The sequence below is a fragment of the Protopterus annectens genome, chromosome 5.part0 (assembly GCF_019279795.1).
Source record: "Protopterus annectens isolate FY-2018-M chromosome 5.part0, PAN1.0, whole genome shotgun sequence".
In the NCBI taxonomy this organism is placed as follows: Eukaryota; Metazoa; Chordata; order Ceratodontiformes; family Protopteridae; genus Protopterus; species Protopterus annectens.
Genome location: NC_056735.1, coordinates 972,304,903 through 972,331,128, shown reverse-complemented (window position 1 = coordinate 972,331,128; position 26,226 = coordinate 972,304,903).

The following is a 26,226-nucleotide window of genomic DNA, read 5'->3' as shown; positions in this document are numbered from 1 at the left end:
TTAAATAATGCAGAAACACGATGAAGCACTAATTATGTTTTCTTGGTTTGTCTTTTATTTGTACTCCTGTCTGTGTTGTATGCTCATCTGCTGCAGTACATATGAAACTGCATAGTGAAAGGTAGGAGGCCTATAAGAGTTTACTGCACAAGTTTTCTAAGGTGGTTATTAATTAATTTGACAAGTATTTCATTAATTAGTTACAGGAAAGTTGTCTTTAGCATTGCTCAGGGTTTTTCCATTGCTGGTGCCTCCATTAAGCCACTCAATAAATTAAATAGTAATATAAACATTGTTCAATATGGTACATGAGTCATGCCATGTTCCAAATGTTTGTAAGTAGAAGCATATAGGTATTGCAAAATTTCTTCCTACCAGTAAATTAGAAGCTAATACTGAAGCTGTATCTGCAACATGTCTGGATAACTGCCTTTCTTTCAGTATTGTTTTACTATCTCTTCAGTTTATAAACCTTTTCAGATAATTTGCATTTCCCTTGACTCTCACATAAAGTAGATCACAATGGATTTTAAAATGGTGGACTGTAAAAGACTGGTGCAAGTTTGGCCTGATTTAAGTTCTTATGCAAATGGAGCTTAGATGCGCTTAGCTCTGAGAATCTCATAGGCATGCATGTGTGTAAGTGCTGTTAATGGCTGCCTTTGTACAGCTGTGGATGGGCTGCACTTTACTTGTTGCATGTGCAAACCTGCTGTGCAAGTCTCAGATTATGTGTATGATGCTGGTGTATGTGCTTTTCATCTATGAATTTCTGTGCATTCCTATGCCTTTCTGCACCCAACCCATGCCTATGAAGGGTTTATGGGCAAGACTGGGTTATAGAGCAGCCTAGTAGATGTAATTCAGACTCTAGTAGTATCAGCTTCACATCTATGCTTTGCATTCTGAACTTTGATCTTAAAGGAATGGAATCCATCAAAGCTCAGGGCCATTCTCCAAGCTGGTATGAGAAAGTGACAAAGATACTCTGCTAATTGCTACAGGTGTTATATCTGTGGAAAGTGGATAAGGTTGTAGCAGGCAGATCATGGAAAAAATAGATATATGGCAGAAGCTTGGGCATTACCTTACTTATATGAGTGGGATTCCCTACTCAGGTGAGCAATATCTTCACAGGTATGATGACATGCAGTGATGTAGAAGAGTCCAGCAGGCTGGGTAAGATTTGGAAGTACAGGACTGAAGGTCAGAGTTCTACTACATGTAATCCATTTCTGTTTTATATATATATATATATATATATATATATATATATATATATATATAGATATTTGTGTGTGTGTGTGTGTGTGTGTGTGTGTGTGTGTGTGTCTGTGTGTGTCTGTGTGTGTGCGCGTGTGTGTGTCAACTTCCTGAACAACAATATATTAAAAGTCAAAATACTGAATGTTCAGTGTTGAAATATCAAAATGCTGAAATGTTAAAATGTTAAAATCAAAATGCCTCCTCCCTACGTGTGTAGACAGCTGGATTCGTACCCCCAGAGTTTCCACGTTAGCACTCATTTCTAAGTTTCACTAACATGGAAGTGATGTTATTTGTGACTGGCTGTGCACTGGCAACGTGAAAGTATGTAGTATGTGTTTGCTGTTAATAGGTGTTTTGAGTTCAACATTGTAAAGTTTCAACATTTTGATAAGTCAGGATTTGGAACAAACAGGAACCCAACTGCAGAAGTGGAACAAGTGTCTTCACGGGCAAAAATAGTAAGTATCATCATCTGAGGAAGTGCCGAATTTCAGACTGAAAGCACTTGTCCGGTCTTGTTTTACTTAATAAAGTGCATTCTGTTTTAGTTATTTATTTGTCGTGTTTATGGCCTTCACATTCTTCATTGGCTTATACTTGATGTAAGAATTTTGCCTTCAGTATTACTCTGGTATTCTATTTTGATTTTACTTCATAATAAATAAGTAGGCCTCATAGTTACATCTGCCTTATGTTTTGTTGTTAGTCTTCACACATTCCTGGAGTCAGGAGAAAGACAAGTATTCCAGTTACCTTCATTCCCCACAACTGACTAATGCACACTGAATTAACTGTGAACTGTTTCACTACATTTAGAGACTGAGTCTAGAAGTGGGTACAGGCTTATACCATCATGCCTTAGGTATTGGTGGGCAGTTTCTGAAAAAATCAAATTCATTTTGGTGGTAGGAGAAGAAGAGACTACAAGGAACAACCTTGCGTACTGTAGCAAAACTCTTTCAGGTGCACATATTTACAGTAAGGCGCGCGCACACACACACACACACACACACACACACACACACACACACACACACACACACACACACACACCATGCATACACACATGCATAGTCGTCGATAAGTGTAAACATAGACATACACTTGGGACTTAATCAGGGATGCCAGATTTCTTATCCGTTCCAAAAAGAAAAAAAAGGGTCCTTAATGCGGAACACCTTTAGTTCCACATTAAACACAAGTAGCTCCGTGTCTGGTGATTTTTGATTGGCCCGTATGGCGGTATAGCGTCAACCAAAAAAATCGTAAAATGGAGCTACTTCTGTTCAATGTGAAACATCAGGCATTTCAGCATTCAACAGAAGTAGCTCCATTTTACGATATTTTGATTGGCTTGTATGCCAGCATATGGGCCAATCAAAAAAAGCAAACTGGAGGCTGTTTCACTGGGATTTTATCTGGCAATGCGGGACTCTGGATTGGGCTGCTGATCAAGGGACAGTCCCGTTCAAATAGGGACATCTGGCAACCCTGGTAGATAGAATTCTTTTTTTTTTTTGACCCAGAGTTTATTAGAGTACTATTAAAAACTATTTTAACCTATTTTTTTCTTGGTTCCCATTTGAATTCTGACCATCTGCAACATCCTCAAAAGCTCTCTCACATAACAAGGTTGATAGTGAGGTTACCAAGGAAAACTGGTCTTGATTCTAAAACTAGCAGTAGGAAGATGGTTCAGCAAGTTGTATGATCAGACTTAGTACTTTGCTGTGATTTACTGGTAAAGCCCATCTCCCCACCCATTTCCACAGGCTGACATGCATGTTGCCAAAGCATGGCCTGGAGCATCACACCAGTGGCATGAGTGTGCTTCCATACACTTGACAAATCCTTTTGCAGAGCATCATAATGCTTTGCAGGACCAACATTTGTCATGATATAGTTAATTTTCACATCATGTTGCCACCACTATATGTCATTTAATTTGTGCATCAGACCACAATCCACCCCTAGGATGGCTAGCCCAGGTCTGACCACCTCCAAACTCTCTGGCAGGCTCCTCCTGCACAAGGGATCATTACTTAACCAGGGGTCATTTTAATTGTAACCAGTTCTTTATCCCTCTATCCCACAACACTGGCTTTTAAAACTCTGTTTTTATTGAGATTTTTAGTATTCATCTACAGTGAAATAACCATTTTGCCTTTTTACTATTAACACACTTATTCTTAACTCTTTACCGCCTCCCCATTCCTGCACCATTTTACCCTACCACCCTGATTTTGCAAACCATTTCCTCCTTCCTCTACTCTTCTCTACCATATGCTTTCCACATCTTTTTTTCCAGCTTCCTCATGCTCCTCATACTCTCCAATCTTGATGATTTAATCCAGTAGAAACTGCTACATTTAATGTACATTTGTAAATACTACATGTACCTATGCTTCAACTGATTCTTGAGCTCTCAGTCTATGATATTATCCTTTATTTGTAAGCCGGCGTACTACCTTATTTTCCAATCTTGTATTGTGTTGTTTTATTCTTCTAATTACTCTTTGACTGCTGTAATAACTGGGCTGTGGCTGAAATGGGTCCCTCATGGATCACTTCTCTATCTCAGTCAACAAACATAAACAATATATAAATAAACCTCTAATGAAATGAAATAAAGCTCCTGGCAGTTAGTGCAGAAGACTAAAATACTAACTTGTTGGAGTTGTTTCTGTGCAAAGGTTTGAACCTTACCACTGTTATTCACCTACTGGGTGAACTTGAGAAAGCCACTTAACCAGACAGTCATCATCAGCATCATCATCATCATCATCTTCAACACTCTTTTTCCTCATTTTCTACAATGGGTTTGGGTGTTACATCAACTGTCACCATCTTTTGTGCTTCAGTGCCACTCTCTTACCTTATTCAGTGGTTATACCTGGTTGTTGCAGGTCTTTTCTCACATAATCCCTCCATCTCTTTGCTTGACTTCCTTGTTTCCTCTTGTCTTTTTCCTGTCTCTCCTAAATCTTCCTCACCAGATTGTCTTCTTTCCTGCACATGTGCCCAAACCACCCTAATCTATTGTCATTGACCTTCTCTCCAGTTGGAGCTTCTCTGGCTTCTGCTCTGATGTCATCATTTCTTCATCTGCCCTACAGTGTGCCAGCCATCTCAGGCACCTCATCTCCATCACCTTTAGCTATCTCAACTGCTGTGCATTCGCGACTCAGGTTTTTCTGTACCATGCAGTAGTACTGGTCACGTCACTGTTTTGTACCCTTTACTTTTCCCTGATGCACATCCAGTCCTATTTGGAACTCCTCTGTGAGTCAGAATACTGTTCATACTTGTGTCACTGGTCTTTGCATAAAACCTATACTAATTCTATCAATGTTTTAGGGATTTCAAACCATCTCAACAAGCTTTCTTAGGATTGTGTTATATGCTTTCTCCAAGTCTAGGAATGTCTAGTAGAACGCTTTCCTCATCTCTAGCTTCTTCTCAACTATATGTCTCATTGTAAACATTGGATCAGTTGTGCTGCATTCTGATGTGAATCTGAACTGCTCACCTCCCATCTTATTTTACACTACTCTGAGTATTCATTTATCAAACACCCACTTCAGGACTTTCATGCTGCCTGACAGGAGTTTGATACCTTCATACTGTCACAGATCTGAATGCCACTTTGTTATTGTACACTGTTTTATATATATATATATATATATATATATATATATATATATATATATATATATATATATATATATATATATCCATATATATCTATATCTATCGTTATATGCATATCTCTCTCTCTCCATATATATATATATATATATATATATATATATATATATACACACACACACACAGTCCAAAATGGTATTAAAGACAGCCAGGCACTCTGTCGACTCAATATAACATAGAATATATTCACACAAAGTCAAAAACGTTGCTGAGCGCTTTTGCTTAATAGCTTCATCAGACCTTAATGCAATTCAACATACAAAATCCTATTTAAACAAATTCAAACTTCCTATGTCAATCATAGATAAGCTCCTGTCTAAATAATTAAATTAAAGGTATAAAACACAGAAATATATATAAAGAAGGTGTTTTTTAAACTAAAAGTAATATAGGCATGTAATTAAAAACAAATTCATATATGCATCTAGTATGAATTAATACATTTAAAAAAAAAAAAAAAAAAAATATATATATATATATATATATATATATATATATATATATATATATATATATATATATATATATATATATATATATACACATATATAATGTGTACTATAAAAACACTCATTTGTTTATTCTCCTGCTCTGTTTTATAGAGGCTCTTTCATTGAGTCCTCTCCCTATATTTGCTCTCATAGCAATAATCCAGTTAACCTCCCTACTTTCAGTAAAATTCCGAATATCGCTCTCTCTAATGCTTGGTTTTATAACATCTATCACCCTGAAAGTAAAGCTATGCCCTTTTCATGAACATGTTTGTACAGTGCATTACACTCAGATTTAATCCAAATGATATAAAGATGTTCTCTTATCCTGTTCTTAAGTACACAATCTGTCTTTCCTATATAAAATGAATGACAAGAGTTCACACTCCGATAAATATACTTCATGGGGTGTAAGACATGTTGCTGATGTCTTAAAAACACATTTCTTATGTGTATCTGGATGTATGAAGGTGCTACTAGTGTTTATATACTGACAATAATTACATCTCCCACAAGGTTGTGTTGATGTAAACTCATCTCCTATATCTTTCCTACCACTGTTATAACAAAGTAGCCTCTTCCAATTCTTCTTGTTTTTATAGGAGAACCTGGGTCTATCCCCTATTAATTCATTTATATCCGGATTAACTGTTAAGATAGACCAGTTCTTACTGAAAATATATGCAAGTTGTTTATTGTCACTAGTATAGAAAAGTGGAATCTTTAGAGAACTATTAGTAAAGCTAGACGTAATTACTTGTTCAACCACTCCTATTGGTCCATAATATGGTTGTGCACTATTTTTCCTCAGATCACTAATTGATGTTAAATTCTCATTGATCTCATGTTTCTTGCATCCTCTGTTCATAAGTCTGCTCTCTAGACGATTCATTTCCATAACATAGCCTTCCTCTGTGGGGTTAAGTCTGGACGCTCTAACTCCTTGACCCTTAATTAAATTTTTAAAAATATACCCCGGATGCATACTGGTTCTGGCCAAGAGTGAATTTCTATAACAAGGTTTTCTAAAAATTCCTGTATTTATCAGGCCATTAGGTAATTTTTCAACTAAAACATATAGGTATTCTAATCTCACGTCTGATGACATCATAGTAAATTTAAAAAAACTAGTAAGATGATTCATCTTATCAACGAAATCCACCAATTGTTCTTGACTACCTGCCCACAAAAGAAAAATATCGTCCACAAAATGACGATAAAAAGTTACACATCGTATGAATAGCTCTGATGCAAACACAGAAATTTTTTCCCAATGAGCCAAAAATATGCTGGCGTAGCTATTGGCACAAGACGTGCCCATAGCTACGCCATCATTTTGGATGTAAATCTGTTCATTAAATATAAAGACGTTATTCTCCAACACAGTCTCTAGAAATTGACAGATTAGATCTATCTTGACGTCATCATATTCACTTCCACTAGATAGGTATTCATGCATGTAAGAAATACCTAATGAGTTTGGGATTATTGTGAAAAGCGACTTGACATCTAGTGTAACAAAGATGAATTCTCCAACATTCCCAGAACTGCTCACATATTCATACAGATCAATAAGGAATTGTTTAGTATCCCTTAAGACCGTCCTACATTTATCTATGACTGGTCAAAGATGTTTTTCTATGTATATGGACATGGGTTCCGTGACCCACCCACCACCTGCTACTATTGGTCTCATGGGTGGTCTGAGTCCATCCTTATGGACCTAAGGTAAACCCTGTATGACAGGGATCAGAGGATTCTCTACCTGTAAATATCTATGTGTTTCACAGGAATAAAGTTCACTTTTAACTTTTTTTATGTGTTTCACAGGAATAAAGTTCACTTTTCAGGTTGTCAGATAGCATAGTAGAAATCAAACTAATAATTTGATGTACTTGCATTATAGTAATATGACTATAAAACTTATTATCCGATAACATCCTCTCCATAGCTTCAACATATTGCTCATAATCCATTATCAAGACAGATCGGGTGCTTAAGGACAGGATAAGAGAACATCTTTATAACATTCGGTTTAAATCTGAGTGTAATGCACTGTCCAAACATGTTATGAGTTCTGGAGAAGGGCATAGCTTTACTTTCAGGGTGATAGATGTTATAAAACCTAGCATTAGAGAGGGCGATATTCGGAATTTTACTGAAAGTAGGGAGGTTAACTGGATTATTGCTATGAGAACAGATATAGGGAGAGGGCTCAATGAAAGAGCCTCTATAAAACCTCTTTTAAAGAGCAGGAGAATAAACAAATGAGTGTTTTTATAGTACACATTATATATATATTTTTTTAAAAAATTATTAATTCATACTAGATGCATATATGAATTTGTTTTTAATTATATGCCTATATTACTTTTAGTTTAAAAAGTGCCTTCTTTATATATATTTCTGTGTTTTATGCCTTTAATTTAATTGTTTATACAGAAGCTTGTCTATGATTGGACATAGGAAGTTTGAATTTGTTTAAATAGGATTTTGTATGTTGAACTGCATTAAGGTCGGATGAAGCTATTAAGCGAGAGCGCTCACCACTGTTTTTGACTTTGTGTGAATATATTCTATGTTATATTGAGTCAACAGAGTGCTTGGCTGTCTTTGCTACCATTTTGGAATGTGTTTATTTACTTCATTTATCTTGTGGTATCGAGACATTTACTCCGTGGAATACATTCTTTTTGTGGTGTATATATATAAATATATATATATATATATATATATGGATCAACTTCAGAAGATCGACTTTTTTGAAAGTCTTGACCATATGATTGACTTTCAGAAAAGTCGAACAAGAAAAAAAACAACAAAAACTACATTTTTCAGGAGTGCAAGCTCACCCGTACCCCCCCAACCCCTGCATATTTTATATACCAACTCTGAGATCACACTACACTAGAAAAAAGGTTAATTCCCAGATCCTCATTGTAGTGTGATCTCGGTGCAAAAGCTTCAGCTTTTCAGAAAATCAGTCATATGGTCTTGACCATATGAAGTTCAACTTTCTGAAAAGTCAGTCTTCTGAATGGGACTCAACTATTGATAACAAAAAACAAGAAAACAAAGCAAGGATCTACTGACAACTTAAATAAATAACAAATGCCTGGGAGCACCACAAAGAGTTTATTAAGTAAAAGTCAACAAAATAATTCGATAAAGAGGTTTTGCCTTCACAATATAATAAAATTTTTTAAAGCCAACTGATGTTACTATGTCCCCACTTCATAAATGCACAAGTCATGTGACTTCACAAAAATCCATTTCAATAAATTATGCTGCAGTGAAAATCAAAGATCATTTTTTAAAATGTATGATAAAAATATATAAATAACACTGAATTCATACTCTCAGTATGCATAACACTAAGTTCAAGAGGTACATCAATATGTTACATTTTAATTTAAATCAGGTAAAACAGAATACTCATTCTAACTGGGCTTATTATGCTTCTGTCCACCTCAAAAAGCAATAAAAGGATGAAAAGCCCACTCTCCAAATTCATCTCCCAATAAGTAGATGTTGAACACCAAATCATTATTTACCATTGGAAGTAACTGCTACTGTTGTCTGTAAGTGTGTACCAGTAGTGTTTCCCTATTTTTGTGGGGATTTCCCTTTTCTTCATGTCTTTCTTACCATGGGATTACTATCTATAAGACTGTGCATGTGGGGGCATTACAACTCACATCCAGGGCACTATCTGACTATCTGACTCCTTCCAAATTGAAGGATGAAAATGCTGGTGAAGACAATTCAATAAAGAATGACACGGTTATACCTGAGATTCATTTTTAACATGTTAGCATATTCCACAACAATTTTTGGCAGAAATATACTAGTCTGTTCCAAGTTTTGCATGTAACACTGTAGTAAAAGAGATGCTATTGACAGACAATTATGGATTATGGAAGTTTTTTGTAGAAATCCAACAAAAAGAATAGTTATTCATAAGCATGTTTAAAATAACTGTTAATATCAGTAAGCAGATATGTAGAGCAGTATTTCTAACAATGTGTGAAAGACACAATGATAAGAATATAATGAGAACTTTCCTCTCTTTGGGCTTTAACCCACACCTTGCCAAGATGTATGCATGCTGACCTGCTATTTACCTGCTGAGCTAACAACCAGCACATGAAGTTCATGAACAAACTAGCACTGCATGTGTGTATCTATATTTCTATGGATAATAGATGATTACAGAAACATTAGACACATAAATACTATAGATCATCAAGATCTACATGGATGCCAGCTGTTGTCAAATATTACAACTGAAAAAATGTGTGTAGCAAGTTGGACATGCATTCCTCCTGTGTTAAACAAATTGGACTGTAATAAGAATGCTCACTTTGTTAAGAACAGACTAATAAAGTTATTTATAAGGTTTTATTCACATACACAGGTAGACTAGATGATTCTGTTCAAGAATTATGGATAACTAAGAAATGCATAGTCATCAGTGACCAAGGCACTATGGGCGTCAGTAATACATGACAATAGAAATGTGTGAAATTATGCCATTATATGTTGGAAATCAGATATACATCTACTAATGTTCAACATTATGCACATTATAAACATTACTAAATAAATAAATCCCATGGAAATAGAAACAATACTTGAAGGAAGAACAGTCACAATGCCTTTTTAATTATCCATATGAGATAATTGGCAGAACAGCTACTTAAAAGGTTTTAAAATGTATGTATCAGATATATCTGGGACACAGCTCTATCTCTGAATTCTATAGGAATTTTCAGGTATACATAGGATTGTGACTGTTACTGTAGGCTTGCACAGGCAGTCAACATACCTTGCTAACGGTCGACAAAATTCCTCTGCATTTCTCCAATGCAGGTCATCATAGCAGTGGCGAACATGCACTCCAGTCCAGTAGATCCCCATACATCATTGATATTCCCTTGTAATCTGGTTCCAAATATTGATCATCACGAAGTCCGTGTCTGGCTGTCATACAATGCTCCACTCCAGAGTAGATGATCAGCATTTGGGTGGTCTCCTTCTTGGTCCAATTGGGTGTTCAGGCATGTCTAAGCCTCCTGGAAGTAGCCCTCTCAATAATGTTGATAATGACAATAATACCCAGTTGGGAAATGCACAGTTCAGAAAATTACTCAGTGAGGTCCCACTGATTTCACAAGCAGCAATGGTTTGATCTGTAAATGTATCAAAATCAATATTTAAAAGTGGTGCTTATGTCATGTTATCAAATCGTTGAAAGATAACAGGCATGTGTTATACATGGTCCAATTTAACAATACCCATTGGGTGCTTGCACACAGTACTTTCCTGTTAAGCCGAGGCATTGATCAATATGCTGAATTTTGTAAACTTATGTAGATGTGCTCAAATGGGATTCCAAAACTTGAATTTTAATGAACCTCATTAATTATGTATGGTGAAAATGGGATTTAAAAGCAGTATGCACATAGTTGGTCTTACTTCAGTTATACTTGACTCACAGTTAGCTGCAAAGGTAATTTGGCATCTGCAAGTATAGCTCTCAACTGTCCAGATTTTTGCAGAATGTCAAGACTTTTGACTTATATTTTTGGTCCATATCTCATAAAATGGTAGTCTTCTGGCAAATCTCTAAAGATTGAAGTCAGAAATTAATGGCAGATGTTTGATTTTCAGACTTAATATCCTTCAGAAAATTCAAGCTAATGCAAAGCCTATTATTATATCAACTTTCTAAGTTTATAAGAGCAACATTTAAAAAGTGTCTCTATTTTTGGGCCTTTGTCTCCCCATTATGAGTGGCTTTGCCTAGATTTCTTGCTCTAAGAGGTTGAGAGGTATGCCTGTTTGCATTGCTGTTTTGGGAAATATTTAGCTCCTCATAGACCTGTGTTAGTACTTCTTATCAAACGTGTATCTGTTTAGATGTATTTATGGAAAATGTGTGCATTATGAAAAATGTTTGCAACTTACTGGAGGCGGGGATTTACATGCATGCATACAGGTCATTACATCTGAATCAATAACATGCAGTACTTTCCCATATGCAGTTGTACAGACAGGTGTAAGTAGTACAACTGAACAGTACATAAAGATGAATTTACGGATTTTCCATGTATCTTATGGGTGACTCAATACACTCAGTGGTATATATATATATATATATATATATATATATATATATATATATATATATATGTGTGTGTATATACACACAGAAAATTATGAATTCTGAAATTATCCATAGGTGGCTATGTAGTATGTATTTGTATTGCTGTTATGGATATTTATTTGTTGATGCTTCTTAAAACAATTATTAGAACTTCTGGCTCAATATAAAAAGGATCTGTACTGCCTGTGGCCTGCTTGCAGATCCTGAGGGTTTCCACTGCTTTCCGTAAGTTGTTCAGTTGATACTTTCTGCTAATGTAGATGACATTCACTGCTCAGTAATGATTGTGCTTATAAATGCTCATCATCTATAATGCCATATGGCTGATTGTTTTACACACACTGGTTATGTTTAGGTTGCAACTGCATTACAGCTACAGCCATCATACCTTTCTGTCATACACATAGGTTATGTATAGTACATTAATATAAAATACATGAATGTTGCATGGATCCTGTGGCATAATGCTGTTGTATTTGGACCTCTGATATCTACTGCAAGGGGTTCAAATCTGAAAGACAGCCTCTACAGGGATTACAACTTATGTTGCTTTTCCAAGGTTTTATTTACAACTTATGTTGCTTTTCCAAGGTTTTATATCTCATAGTACTATATGGTGCAGGGACTATTTCCTAGAATTTTGCATTGCACACTGCATGGGGTTTACAGTGGCATAAGCTGTCCACATAATCTTTTCCATATATTAGACCCCACATAAATCTAACCATGTGCATATAATTGTCTTTCAGATGGAATGAAAATTTCCCCCCACAGCAGAATGAGATTTTAACAGATGCCCTGCACAAACATGGACAGAAACTCCTTGGACATGTAGGAATTACAGTATGGAGGAATGAAGTCTGGCCTTCTTTACATACGTCAGCAGTCTCAAAGCTAGCACCCAGATCTGCTCAGAACTGGTGGTTAAGGACACCACATACACAAATGCCATAGATATTGCCAATTTGCTGGCTGACAGATTCAGCAAAAACTTTGCCCCAATGTCCCTCCCCATCAGTAAATCAGGACATCTCCAGAACCTGCCCCCCTCCCCTTATCTTTAGGGAACAGGTCATCACAGCCCTCTCAAAAACAAAAAATACAGCCTCCATGGGAACCAATAACATCCAAGGCTACATCCTACATAAACTTAGGCAGGAACTTGCAACACCATTAGGTACTCTATTCAAACAAAGCCCGAGTACCAGCTTCATCCCAGCTGAATGGAGGACAGTCACTGTCATCCCTTTGCACAAATGTGGAGTGTCCACTGATCTGGGAAATTAGAGACCCGTCAGCCTGACTAGCCTGATCTGCAAGACTGTAAAATGGATTATCATGGACCTCATTAACAACGAGATTGGCAACTTCCAAACACTCAATCCCACACAGTTTGGCTTCATCAAGAGGAGGTCATGTCTGTTAAATTTGGTCAACTTCTTTGAGACAGTCACCAAAACAATGGACAAGGGGAAGATGGTGCACACCACCTACCTTGACCTGTCCAAAGCCTTCAACACTATTCTCACTCAGGCATAGTAGATAAACTCTCTCAACTAGGCATCAATCCATATGTTTCCAGATGGGTAGCAAACTGGCTCACTGATAGAACCCACCTAGTCAATATAGGGAAAGTCACCTCAAGTAGTAGACCTGTAACAAGTGGAGTACCCCAGAGATATGTCTTGGGGCCTCTGTTATTTGGGTTATACATTTCTGAGGTGCAGGCCAAAACCAAAGGGCTATGGCTGATCAAGATTGCAGATGATTGCAAGCTGGGCATTCTCAACAATTCCCCTAGTGATGTGGACATCCTCCAAGAGGTCTCACCCAAACAAATGACTGGTGCCAGAAACATGGCCTCAAGTTGAATACCAAAAAATGCATCATCATCATCCCCTTTGGGATAACAACATCCTAAGCACACACTCAGTCATGAGGGATTTGGGCATCCAGGTTGATAACAACCTGACTTTTGACCACCTTGTTGCTTCCATTGTATGGAAAGCTTTCTACATGGCCCACCTTATAAGTATCTCATCCAGGGACAAGGAGGTCATAATAGCCCTGTATTCTTCCATTATAAGGTCCATTATTGAGTACAATGCCCCTTTTGGCATGTACCTTCCAAAGAACATGCAGCACCTGGAGGCACCACAGAGGTTCCTCACCAGGAGAATCCAGGGCCTCAAACATCTATCCTACACTGACAGGCTGAAAGCTTGGTTCCTCTACTCTCTTTCATGCAGACTCCTCAGAGGTGACCTCTGTCTAGCATACAAAGCAATCTCAAACCCTGCCTTGATGGGACTGCTGCATCTCCGCAAGTCAAGCTCCACTTGTGTAACTCTCATGTGTGACCTTACTCTGGTCTGTGACATCAATAGGACTTGTTGGCAGGAGAGATTTGTGTTCCAGACACTTCCCCATCTGTGAAAAACAGTCCCTCTTGACGTCAAGCAGAGTACCTCATTATCCCTTTTTAAGCACAACCTGGATAACTGGATGTGAAACAGAAAATACACCCCTGGGATTCCACCTGTGTCCCTGCTGGACTAGGGCATCGGGTGCTCACTTGGCTAAACATGGGCTAAACTCTTGGCTAGGCTTATAAGGGCTTCAGGGGCAGTAGCACAATAACTTCCTATGATCCTATGATCCTATGAATAACCTCACTAGCATAATTAATGCTGTGGGAAGCCACAATAGATCATTTGAGGTCTGTAACAGATGCTGCTATGGCATAATCCTCTGTGCAGTCAAGAGGGTATGTTGGTATGAAAGGTCGAGGGGATGCCACTGGTGGTAGCCCATCATTGACACCCCTGATTAGATCACACAGTTTATTGTGTCACTGCATACAGTAAGTGGGGGAGTGCCACAAACCTGGGGTGTGATAGAAGCAAGTGCTCCATGCCACACATGTATATATATTACTTTGCATAACACTGATGCATATAGAGTAAATCAGTACATATTGCTGTTGCATGCATATTCATGTATTGCCATTTTTGTATTGCAGTAGCAGAATTTCATCATGCACATGGGTCCACTTAGGGTGATGATGACCAGTGTAAGTGTAATGACATGTAGACATGCAACTTCAGGGCATACATAACAGAGCAACCAACATGTGCAATGTTGTCTGCATTCATTTGTACAGGTCCATCCACTTCTGCTCAACAGCAGGAAATGACAGGTGAGTGTCTCCATATACTGCTACTGTGACCATTACCTGTTATTGCCTCAGCCTTATGTCATGCCAGTGCTGTTTACTGCCATACTGATATTTTCCTCACATTGTAAACTGCATTTACATCTTCTAGAGGCACAAGCCTTGTATGTACAGCTACAGACAAACTAGCTATACTACCACAAGATGTTCATTGGTTGCAGCGATTAGTAGCAGGCATGTATTGTCTAAAATTATTGGCACAGTTTTTCTACACAGGGACAGCTGGCCAACAGGTGCACTGTACAACATATGAGTATTCCCAATAACCCTGTTACTGTGTTGTATATGTCATCATGTGACTTTTTATTGCCTGCATACATGACCGTGTTGGCTTTGTCTGTACTTTCCCACTGCAGGATCCACATTATGACACATGAACTTACCATATTGGGAGCATGTCACTGGTATGCTATTACCTCTCTTTCATACATGCCATTGCTGTTATTCCCGTTGTTGTCCTCCATTAATACTGTGTCCTTCTACCCATTCATAGGACAGCCTATATCAGCATCTCATCCACAAACAACTGGTATGTGTATGTATTACCTATTTTATATTTAATACTGTTGGAATGGTCCATGCTGGCAAGGATATGATTAAGAATGCTATGACTTTGTTTCCTTACAACAGTTGCAGTTCAACCCTCTCCTCACATACCATGTTCCCACGAGGACATGTCAGGTGTGTGTTATACTTGTAATCTTCATATGTCATGTAGGTTGGATATATAACATAACTGTCAACTCCCTGTTAGATAGATTTCATGACCCATACACAGACAAGACCTCATGGTGAGTCATTATTATCTGTAACATTGTAGTGAGATATATGTGTCATATGTCATTAATGATATACAGTGTGACATCTGTTTCTTCTTTGAGTACATCTGCTATCTTTATCTTCCATTAGCCCATTCAGTGATCTCTTTGTGGAATCTGATGTATATTGTAGCATGGCCCCTGGCACACAGGATGCTGACATTATGAAACAGCCCAGTCCATGTGTTGACAGTCATGCCTATATGGCTGTAGCCTCAGATGTGAAGGAAAACTTATCCAGCCATTCTGACAATGAGGGAGCATCAGATGTTCAACAGGATGATGCTTTGTACAACAGCCCCATGCTGACTCTGCTGGTAATGCTGACACTTCCCGACAAAACATTGATACTGCCCATCACAGTAGATCAGGGCATGTAGCTGGTGTGTATGTGCACGTGTCAGAGGGTGTCTTCCTACTCTTAAAGAGAGATGAGTGTTGCCAGTGACATCATGGATCTGACATCTGTGCACTTGCTTATGTCACAGATCATGCTGCACACCAGCTAGGTGTGCTGGATGAAGGACAGGAGTGCAGACATGGTGAGGTCATGGCATCATTGGTTATACAGAATAAAAGTATGTTATCTGTGGTATGGTCTATTAAATCCCTGGCTAAGAGAATGCTACAGCTGTGCCATAGTACAAGCATGATTCTGCATGCCCTGACTCTGCTTAGCCAGTTGCCACATGGGAGAGCCAGGCCCCATCTCAGCAGACCAAATTTTGGCCATTGGGCATCGATGTCTGTGTTGCAATGTGCACATACTTCCATTTCTGGCCCCTCTGATGTGGTCCCAGTAGTCATGACCAGATGGTCAACTCATACTCAGGCTCCTTCCCACAGAGTGTCTCCACATGCTGGCAGCATCCCATCAGTCTCCTAGGCCAATTGTTTCCATATGTGATAGAGGTAGACAGGACCATGGTTTGAGCCATCAGCATGGGCACCCTAGACTGCATTAGAATAACAATGACAGTTGATCCCCTCTGTCCAGTAGTGTCACTCTTACCCTGTGGCAATGATGATTGTGGTGTAGACCACTGACAATGTCATCTGTCTGTGTTTGTTGTGAGGTCTGATGCCATGGGAGTCTGACATATTTACTAAGCGTGGGTGACTCTATTTAGTACATTAATTTATCCCAACTTTATATTGATATATGTTGCTTGGGATATTGACAACAGTTCGGCATTATTTTCTGAGTAGTTTTCCTGCATGCATCTTTTGATAGTGGACAGATAGGAATGTTCTTTTTACAGATGTGTGTCGTTTGTTGTCTGCCATACATACATACACTAATATAAGTCTGTATGCATACCAGTATCAGTTTTAACCTTGATTTGATGATCTATGTTGGGATATATTTGTCTATGTTCATACTGTTACATGTTATGATTATGATGTCATGTCTTATGCTCTGTGTGTACATCTACTGGGTAATTTCCAGTAGATGCAATCTAGATGATGAACTCAAGTTTGACATCCACATCAATAACTGTATAAAAAGGCACATGAAAAACCCGGTCTTCTGTATAAGAACAAAAAATTCTTAACCCCAGAATCTGAATTGTCCTTAGTTCAAGCTTACCTACTCCACACCATGCTACACACTACCCCAATATTTACCCACCTCCAAAAGAACCTGTCTACTAAACTTGAACTCACTTACAATAAAATAGCCAGATTTGGCTGTAATCTCTCTCTTATCTATCTCACCACTGTCTTTCCTTAAAAAAATTTCACTGGTCGGAACTTAAGCATCAACTCCTCCTGCCTCAGCTCCACCTAGCTCACTCTGTCCTTCACCAACCCTTAGCTTGTCCATCCCTGGCAAACCTAATCTCCCCCTATATTCCTAATCATGACCTACATAGCTCTGACCAACTCTTGCTGCAAATTTCCAAACCCAGTAAATCCATTGGCAAAATACTTTATAGCCACTCAGTCGCCTCATCCTGGAACAAACTCCCTCTCCACATATGCTCTCTTAACAACACAGCCAGTTTTAAAATAGCTTTAAAAGAATTTCTGCTTAACTCCTGGATCTGCTCCTGTAAAGGCCCTACCTTAATGTCACCATCTCTGCCTTTACCCTGTTTCTCCCTTTACCATTGTTGTCTCATCATCTAATTTCCCTTATCTTCTGTGTAACATTACCTTCTGCTCATACTATTCCTTTACCACTAACTGCCCTCCAGTATATTTCTCCTGATCTCCTATATCTGCTATTTCTCAAGAACCCAAGTCTTCTTTTTAGCTTAATTATGGTAGGACTCTTATGCTGACCTCCTTGTTCTAGAACATCTACTTAATCCAAGTTATCGCAATTATTGTGTTATGTTTCCTTTGATATTAGTATGTATGTCTCAAATATTTGTATGATGTTTTTTTTCCTTCATTTTTTATGTATAATGACAAAGTATTCATTCTTCTAAATGTTTAATTCTCTCTGTATTTCTAACTTTATGTAATCTGCAGCTTTTCTCCTCGGGTGTCTGCTAAAAAAGGGCATGCTGCCCAGCCAGACTAACCCTGTTAACAAATGTCAAATAAATAAATAAATAAATAAATAAAATGTTGCTGTGGTGGGACAACACCTGAACATCAATGTTTAATGTGTTTATTTCTGTATGTGTGGCTTGTCATGACTCAAACTTGTGCATGAGATGCTACCATGCTGCATGGGGCTGGACTTGTGGTTACACCCTCCATCAATCATGCCTGTGTCATCTGTCCCTGTGCCCTCCTGTCCCTGCTCTGATAGCTGTGAGATGCCATCTTCAGACATTTGGGGTTCTTGGGGTAGATCACCCATACCTGCAGCAAGAAAATTGCAATGTGCTCTACTTAGCATGTTGTGTAGCATGGCACGCACAGTTATCGTTTGTGTTACCTTCTCAGGTGTGTATTGCAGTGCAGCCCCAGATGTGTCCAGACATCTGAACATAGCTTTCAGTACACCAAACACACACTCAGTAGTATTCCATGTCATTGCATGTGCTCTTTTGTAGGCCTCCTCTGCAGGGCTTGATGGTTCTCTGTAGGGAGGGTCATTAGCCATGGCTCAAATGGATAAACAGAGTCACCTGTTGTGGGGAGTGAACATCATGAATAATGTTAAGAGGGATGTCCTTAGCTCACATCCTAGATGTATTCCAGTACTTACCTGGTTACAATGGCCTGCAAGGACTGCCAGCCTAGTACTTAGAAATTATAATAAGGCACCCTGTGGAAACTCGCCTCTAACCCTATTATTTCTAAAGAAAATGTAGCATTCTTTTGCAATAAAAAATAAAAATGATACATGAAATCTGCTTTGAGATGAAATATCTTACACTCCAGAATTAGAGAATGCCTTTCATGACTCCAGGTTTTACACTCTGCAAAATTTCCTTCTTAATGCAACAGTTCTAGATATTTAATTTATGTTACATCAGACTCCAACAATCGTGTGTGTGTGTGTGTGTGTGTGTGTGTGTGTGTGTGTGTGTGTGTGTGTGTGTGTGTGTGTGTGTGTGTGTGTGTGTGTTAATGTGTCATAATTATTTCACATTTATTCAAGACACAAAAAAATTAAAGTATAAGTTTACATGCTGCACCCACAAAACACATGCAGTGAACTGCCTAATTCAAAATTTACACTTAATGTAATAAAAAGAAACAAAACAAAACTAAACTGAAACACAGACTACATTTTCTTCACTGCAATATTAAAAATAACTTTACACTTTATACTCAAAAACTCCACACACAATCCTTTAAAAGAAAAATGTATTACCTATACCAACTGACTAGCAATGAAATACATTTGCATTAGAATGAAAAAAAAATATATTGAAAGAAAAAATAAAACACAAGTAGCAAAAGACTATCAGAAAACAGGAATGCATGTAAAATGGGCATGATTCTAACTAAACTAACTGTAAATAAACTATATGAAAATATACCTAAAATACGGAACCAAAAATCCTAAGATAACCTGCATTATGCTATTAAGTTACATGAAAAAGTTAAACTGACACCACAATAACTTACTAACTAAAAATAAGTAAAAATACATTTACTTCAGAACTAAATTAAAAACTTTTATTCCTGTTAAAATACATTTCATATATAACAGAACATATCCTCACACTATTCACGTCTATCTATCTATCTATGGGTCCAATGTAATTCACTAGAAACACCAGTCCAAACCACATGGAGTTGCAGACCAACTCAATCCTTTATTTAGCATTTTTGTTCTAGTTGTATTCCTGGACTTTTTTTCAAAATCAAATACTAATCAAATTGATTCAATTAAATATAATAGGTTTATCATGTGATCATAATAAGACCAGCTGATGCAGTGATGTCACATAATAAACAGAAGTAAATTTAAAATAACTTGTTAAAATGTGCAAAACCATCAGGTAAAAACTAATGTTAACAGGTATCAAAATGACTCTGCTAAAGTAGAGAAATTACAATTTCAAAATTTACATAATAACATAGCTGCCTGCAACTTAAGTACATTTGCTATACTAATGAAGTCAAGTAAACCGGGGGAACAACCTGACTATAGTCATAGTTGCCTATAAACCTCCCTGTCTTTTAAATGGATTTCCCATCTGCCCCCTATAATACTTGCTTCATCAGAAAATACACATTTAGTATAATTTGAATTTTCATTGTATGTGTTTAATCAGGGCATTTTTCAGATCTTTCTTTTTAATACAATAATAATATTTACAAATTCTTTCCTTCAAAGTCCTTTCTGTCTTTTCTATATAGAAGGGTTAGCAGAAGGTGCAACAAGCCACATAAACAAGTGGGTTTGAATTATAACTAGCACTGTGATATTTTATTAATGGTAAAATAGTGGTCAGAATTTTTTCCATGTTTTGATTGTTAATAAAAGGGCATTGCTTGCATTTTCCACATTTAACTGTACATGTTATATTGAACCTGCTCTCTTAAAAGTCTCTTTCAAATTTTGGGACCTTTAAAAGTAAATGAGAGAGTGTCACTCAAGACTTCCAAAAAATCACTTGCATGTGAAAAAATTCCTGAATTCTTTTTAATGGAATGAATACATTCTTTTTAATAGTATCTTGTATGTGTCATGTGTGGTCATTATCACAGACTTAACAAATGCCTTAGTGTTGTCATTTCCCTGAGGTATGGGACAAAGGAAAATCATGAAGAATGGGTTCAGAATCATTCCATTCCAGATAGGATATAGGATAACTTACCATAAGTGCAATCTGTCTTTAAAGTCACTTAAATAAGCAGGGCTTACAGAGAATGCCCCTAAAAGCAAAATTGGTACAACTGAAGTAAAATATCTAAGTTACATTATGGGGTGAATATAAGGTCTTAAAAAGAAAAAGTTGAACCAATAAGAGACTGGTGAATACCTCAGATCAAGAAGCAAGTTACAGCCTTTTAAGATTTGCCTGGCTATTAAAGGAAGTTTGTATTGCATTTTTGATAAAATTGCACCACCTGACTAGAAGTAAGATTCCTAGGAGGATTAAGTGGAGCCTTGAGGGAGAGGCTGCCTTCCTTTGGTTAAACACCATACCGTTCACTTAACCTATGTTGGCATATCCTGATTTTACTAAGTACTTCTCAGTTTATATCAATGCTTTCACTATGGACCTGGGCACCATGTTATCCTAAAGACTAGGTGGTGAGGAGCATCCTGCTTGAGTCAAAAGTTGACACAAATGAAGGTTAAGTATTTGGCTATCAAATGTAAGTGGTTGGCTATAAAGGGGGACTAAGTTCCTCACTGTGCCCTCTACTTGAAAGGGAATTCACTCTTATTACTGACCATACGTACTTAAAATAGCTTCACCAGTAAAATGAGGGTAATGAAAAACGTCAAGATAGGCCTTGCCCTTAGCTTTTCAAATGTAAAGTTCAACATAGGAATGGAGCCAACCACTACAATGTAGGTTTCCTGTCCAGAGTGTATAAACAATCTTGAGACCCAGAGACCAGCAGTTTCAAGCTGGGAAGGTCAGCTGTAATGTAGGAAGAGCCATTCCCATGAATTGTGTTTATTATGTGTGTGCATGCACGTGTGTGTGTGTGTGTGTGTGTGTGTGTGTGTGTGTGTGTGTGTGTGTGTGTGTGTGTGTGTGTGTGTGTGTGTGTGTGTGTGTGTGTGTGTGTGTGTGTGTGTGTGTGTGGGTATATGCAGGGGTGGTATAGCCCTAATCAGACATCAAGGGTATTCATCAGATTCACTGCTGAATGTATTTCTAAATGATTGCAGAATGCATCAATTCATGCAAAATAGACTGTTGTTTCCATTATGGAATTTTCTTTCTGTTCATTGTTGTATGACCATGGAATCTCTCTCTCTCTCCCCTCTTTCTCTCTCACTCTGTCTATATATATGTATGTGTGTGTATGTGTGTGTATGTGTGTGTATATATATATATATATATATATATATATATATATATATATATATATATATATATATATATATATATATATATATATATATATACCACACACACACACACACACACACATATATATATATATATATATATATATATATATATATATATATATATATATATATATATATATATATATATATATATATATATATATATATATATATATACATATATGCACACAATAAATATCTAGATAGATGGACAGATATCCCACTCACCAGGCTGAACAAGGAGAAAATTACAATCAACTGCCTGTCAGGTGCCAGGATCCGCCACATAACACATGCACTCAAGTCACTCCACAATAAGTACAAATACGACTCTGTCATTGTCCATGTTGGAGTGAATGACTTGAGATGTACCTCCCTGGACTACATGAAAAGAGACATGGAACAGCTCTTGGATCATGTGGCCCAGGCAGGTATGACCCTAGACCTGAGTAGCATCCTGCCTTTGCCCAGAATTATACCACAGTATAAGGGCAAAATGATTGACTTCAACAACTGGCTAAGCTTCTGGTGTCATTCAAAAGGGATTCAGTATCTGTCTGCCTGAGACAAGATGATTGATAAACCATGATGCTTTGCCAGAGATGGTCTACACCTGTCACTTTTGGGATTCAGGTTACTGGCTAAAGCTCTTGTCATCCCTATAGTTCCTTTTTTAGGCAAGGTTCAAAGGACAAAACCACCACTGTAACAGATACAAGCATGCAAAATCTGAAGGTAATGCTACTCAATGTTAGAAGTCTAAACCTCAAAATGCACTCACTCGAGGCACTCCTAAAAATGGAGAACATCGATATCTGTGCAATAACTGAGATCTGGTTCAAAACATCAGAGACCACCCCTAAAATACCAGGCTACAACTCTTACCACACTTTTTGGCCACAAAACCAAGGCCAAAACACTAAAGGTGGAGGAGTGTCCATATTCACCAAGGATATTCACACCTCCGGGCTAGTTGCCCAACACAATGCATCTGAAATTCTCCAGATGCAACTAACACTAGGTAAGACTGCATTCCAAACTGTAGCTTGCTACAGATCCCCCACCATGCCCCAAGATTCTCACTACACCTTTCTAAACGTACAGAAAAATATTAAGATACAGCCAAACACCCTAATACTGGGTGATTTCAACTACCCTGCCATTAATTGGGAAAACTACTCGGGTACCAACACCTTTTCCCAACGGTTCTTGGAATTCCTAAATTATAATGCCCTGGATCAACTAATCCATTGTCCCAGCAGGGGCTCCAATATCCTAGACCTGGTCATTACCAAAATGGGAGATAGATGCTCCACACCAGTGGTCACCCCCTCATTGTTCAGGTCTGACAACAAGATATTCATCCTTGACATCCACATCCCACCCCCACACCCCCAGTAAGGAAACCTCTGTAAAAAACTTCTCCAAAGCCAATTTCATGCTACTCGTCAGAATTGACAAACTTCATGATACCCATGCAGATGGGAGCTAAAAGTTTGAGTGCTGAATCCTACACTCAGGCACTGTACGAGCACATCCTCTTGTGCATGAATCGTGCCATCCCAAGTAGAACCAAGACGCTCTCCTCCAGAAAAAGGAAGCCAATCTGGTGGTCCCCTGCTATAAACAAACTATACAACAGAAGGAAGAAACTGTTGCAGAAAAGAGGAAAATCCCAGGATGCAAAAAACTCCCTTGCCAGTCTCAGTAAGAAGCTGAGATCCCTCATAAAATCCTCCAAAGTTTGTTACGAAAATAAAATTGCTAAAGATTCCAAAGATAACCACAAGGCATTCTACAGTTATGTCAAGAATCTAAATGGCAATGCTCAGATCTACTTTGAGCTGCAACAGAATGGCATTAAATATACTGATCCCAAGGATATTGCCAATATCCAGGCAGATCGAGTTAATGCCAACTTCACCCCCCCTCTCACCCCCTAAAGGGCCCATCTCAATAGCAAAAGATTGCCAAATTCCAATAATCATGGCCACACAGGTAGAAACAGCACTCTCCAAAGCTAAGAATACAGCATTCATGGGACCAGATGACATCCCGGGCTGTGTACTACATGAACTATAAAATGAATTGGCACCTCACCTCAGTGTCATGTTTAATCATAGCCTCACCTCAGGCTTCGTGCACACTGAGTGTCGCACAGCTACAGTTATAACACTCCACAAGGGGGGATCCACTTTGGATCCCTGGAACTACCGTACCATCAGTCTGACGAGCCTGATCTGCAAGAGCATGGAATGCATTATCAAGGCACTTATAAACAAAGACATTGGCAAACTTCAAACATTGGACTTCACCCAGTTTGGGTTCGTGAAGGTCCGATCCTGTCTCCTGAACCTGATGGACTTCTTTGAATCAGTCTCCAGAGCTGTGGATGAGGGTAAGCTGGTCCACACAGCCTATCTGGACCTCACCAAGGCCTTCGACACCATTTCCCACTCTGGAATCATAGATAAACTTATTAAGCTGGGAATAAATCCCTACATCACTCAATGGGTTGCCAATTGGCTTACTGACAGAACCCAGAGTGTAAATGTAGCTGACTCCAAATACAGCTCCAGACAGGTGACAAGTTGAGTACCTCAAGGTTCAGTCCTGGGACCTCTCTTGTTTGGCATCTACTTCTCTGAAGTACAGGCCAACACTAAGGGACTCTGGCTAACAAAGTTTGCAGATGACTGCAAACTGGGAGCCATTATTGAATGCCAATGTGGATATTCTACAAAAGGGCCTTACAGAAACAGATGCTTGGTGCCAGAGTCATGGGCTCAAGCTTAATGCCAAGAAATGTATAGTTATCCCCTTTGGGAAAAAACATGTACCCATGGATTACCACATAGGTGGCAGTACACTAAACACCGAATATGTGATGAGAGACTTGGGGACACAGTGGTCTCACCTTTGATAACCACATTTCCACAACAGTCAGAAAATCCTTCTATGTGGCACACCTCATTACTAAGGGCTCTTCATCCAGAAAAAAGGAGGTTACTGTCCCACTGTACTCATTCCTCATTGACCCATTATAGAGTACAATGCCCCATTTGGTATGTACCTCACAAGACATCTGCAACAGCAGGAAAGGCTGCAGAAATATCTCACTAAAAGAATCACAGGCCTAAAGCAGATGCCCTATGCTGACCATCTAAAAAAACTCCAAAGTTACTGTTTGTCGTTTTTGCATTTAAGTTACCTGAAACACATTGCATTTAAGTTACCTGGCACTTGCTCACTAAAGCAATTATATAAGTCAGCACTAAAATATTAAACTCACTACACCCTCACAAACTCCCCTTGAGTACCTCATTCCCCATTGGCCCTTTTTTTCAATTATAAAGGAATTCCCAATACTATTCTAGCATGTCCAAAGGTCAGTTGTCAATCTCCTCTGCGGTCCAGCTGGTGAATCTGGGAATTTTGAGGCAATGTTACAACTGCCTCATGTACACAGACAACCCTCTCCTCCTCCCAACAAATTCCAACACATGTGAGAGATGCAACCATATAGCCATACTGGAGGCTAAGCTCTCACAACTCAGTACTTGCGAAACCAGTCAGGAGGAGAAGGAAACCATACTCACTACAATTCCAGTCTCACTTAGTCCTACCATGACAGCAAACCAAACACATAAACACACAAAAACATACTCGGAGGCTCTAAATAAAAATCTGCCTAAGCAGCAGAGACCTCCAAAGCCGACACCCGAGCAACCGCTACCCCAAAACAAAACACGTGCAACACATAGCTCACAAAGCCAGTGTGCCGAACAGTCACAGCCCTTAAGGCTAAACAACACACCTGGTACACTTGTAATAGGTGACTCTATTGTCAGGCACACTGAAGTCCCGCTCACCAGACTGAACAAGGAGAATGTCACGGTGAGCTGCCTGTCGGGCGCTAAGATCCGCCACATAACAAAGCACTCAGGTCACTCCAAGGCAAGTACAAATATGACTCAGTCATTGTCCATGCTGGTGTGAATGACCTGAGATGTACCTCCCTGGACTACATGAAAAGCGACATAGAGGAGCTCTCTGAGCATGTAGCCCAGGCCGGTATGACC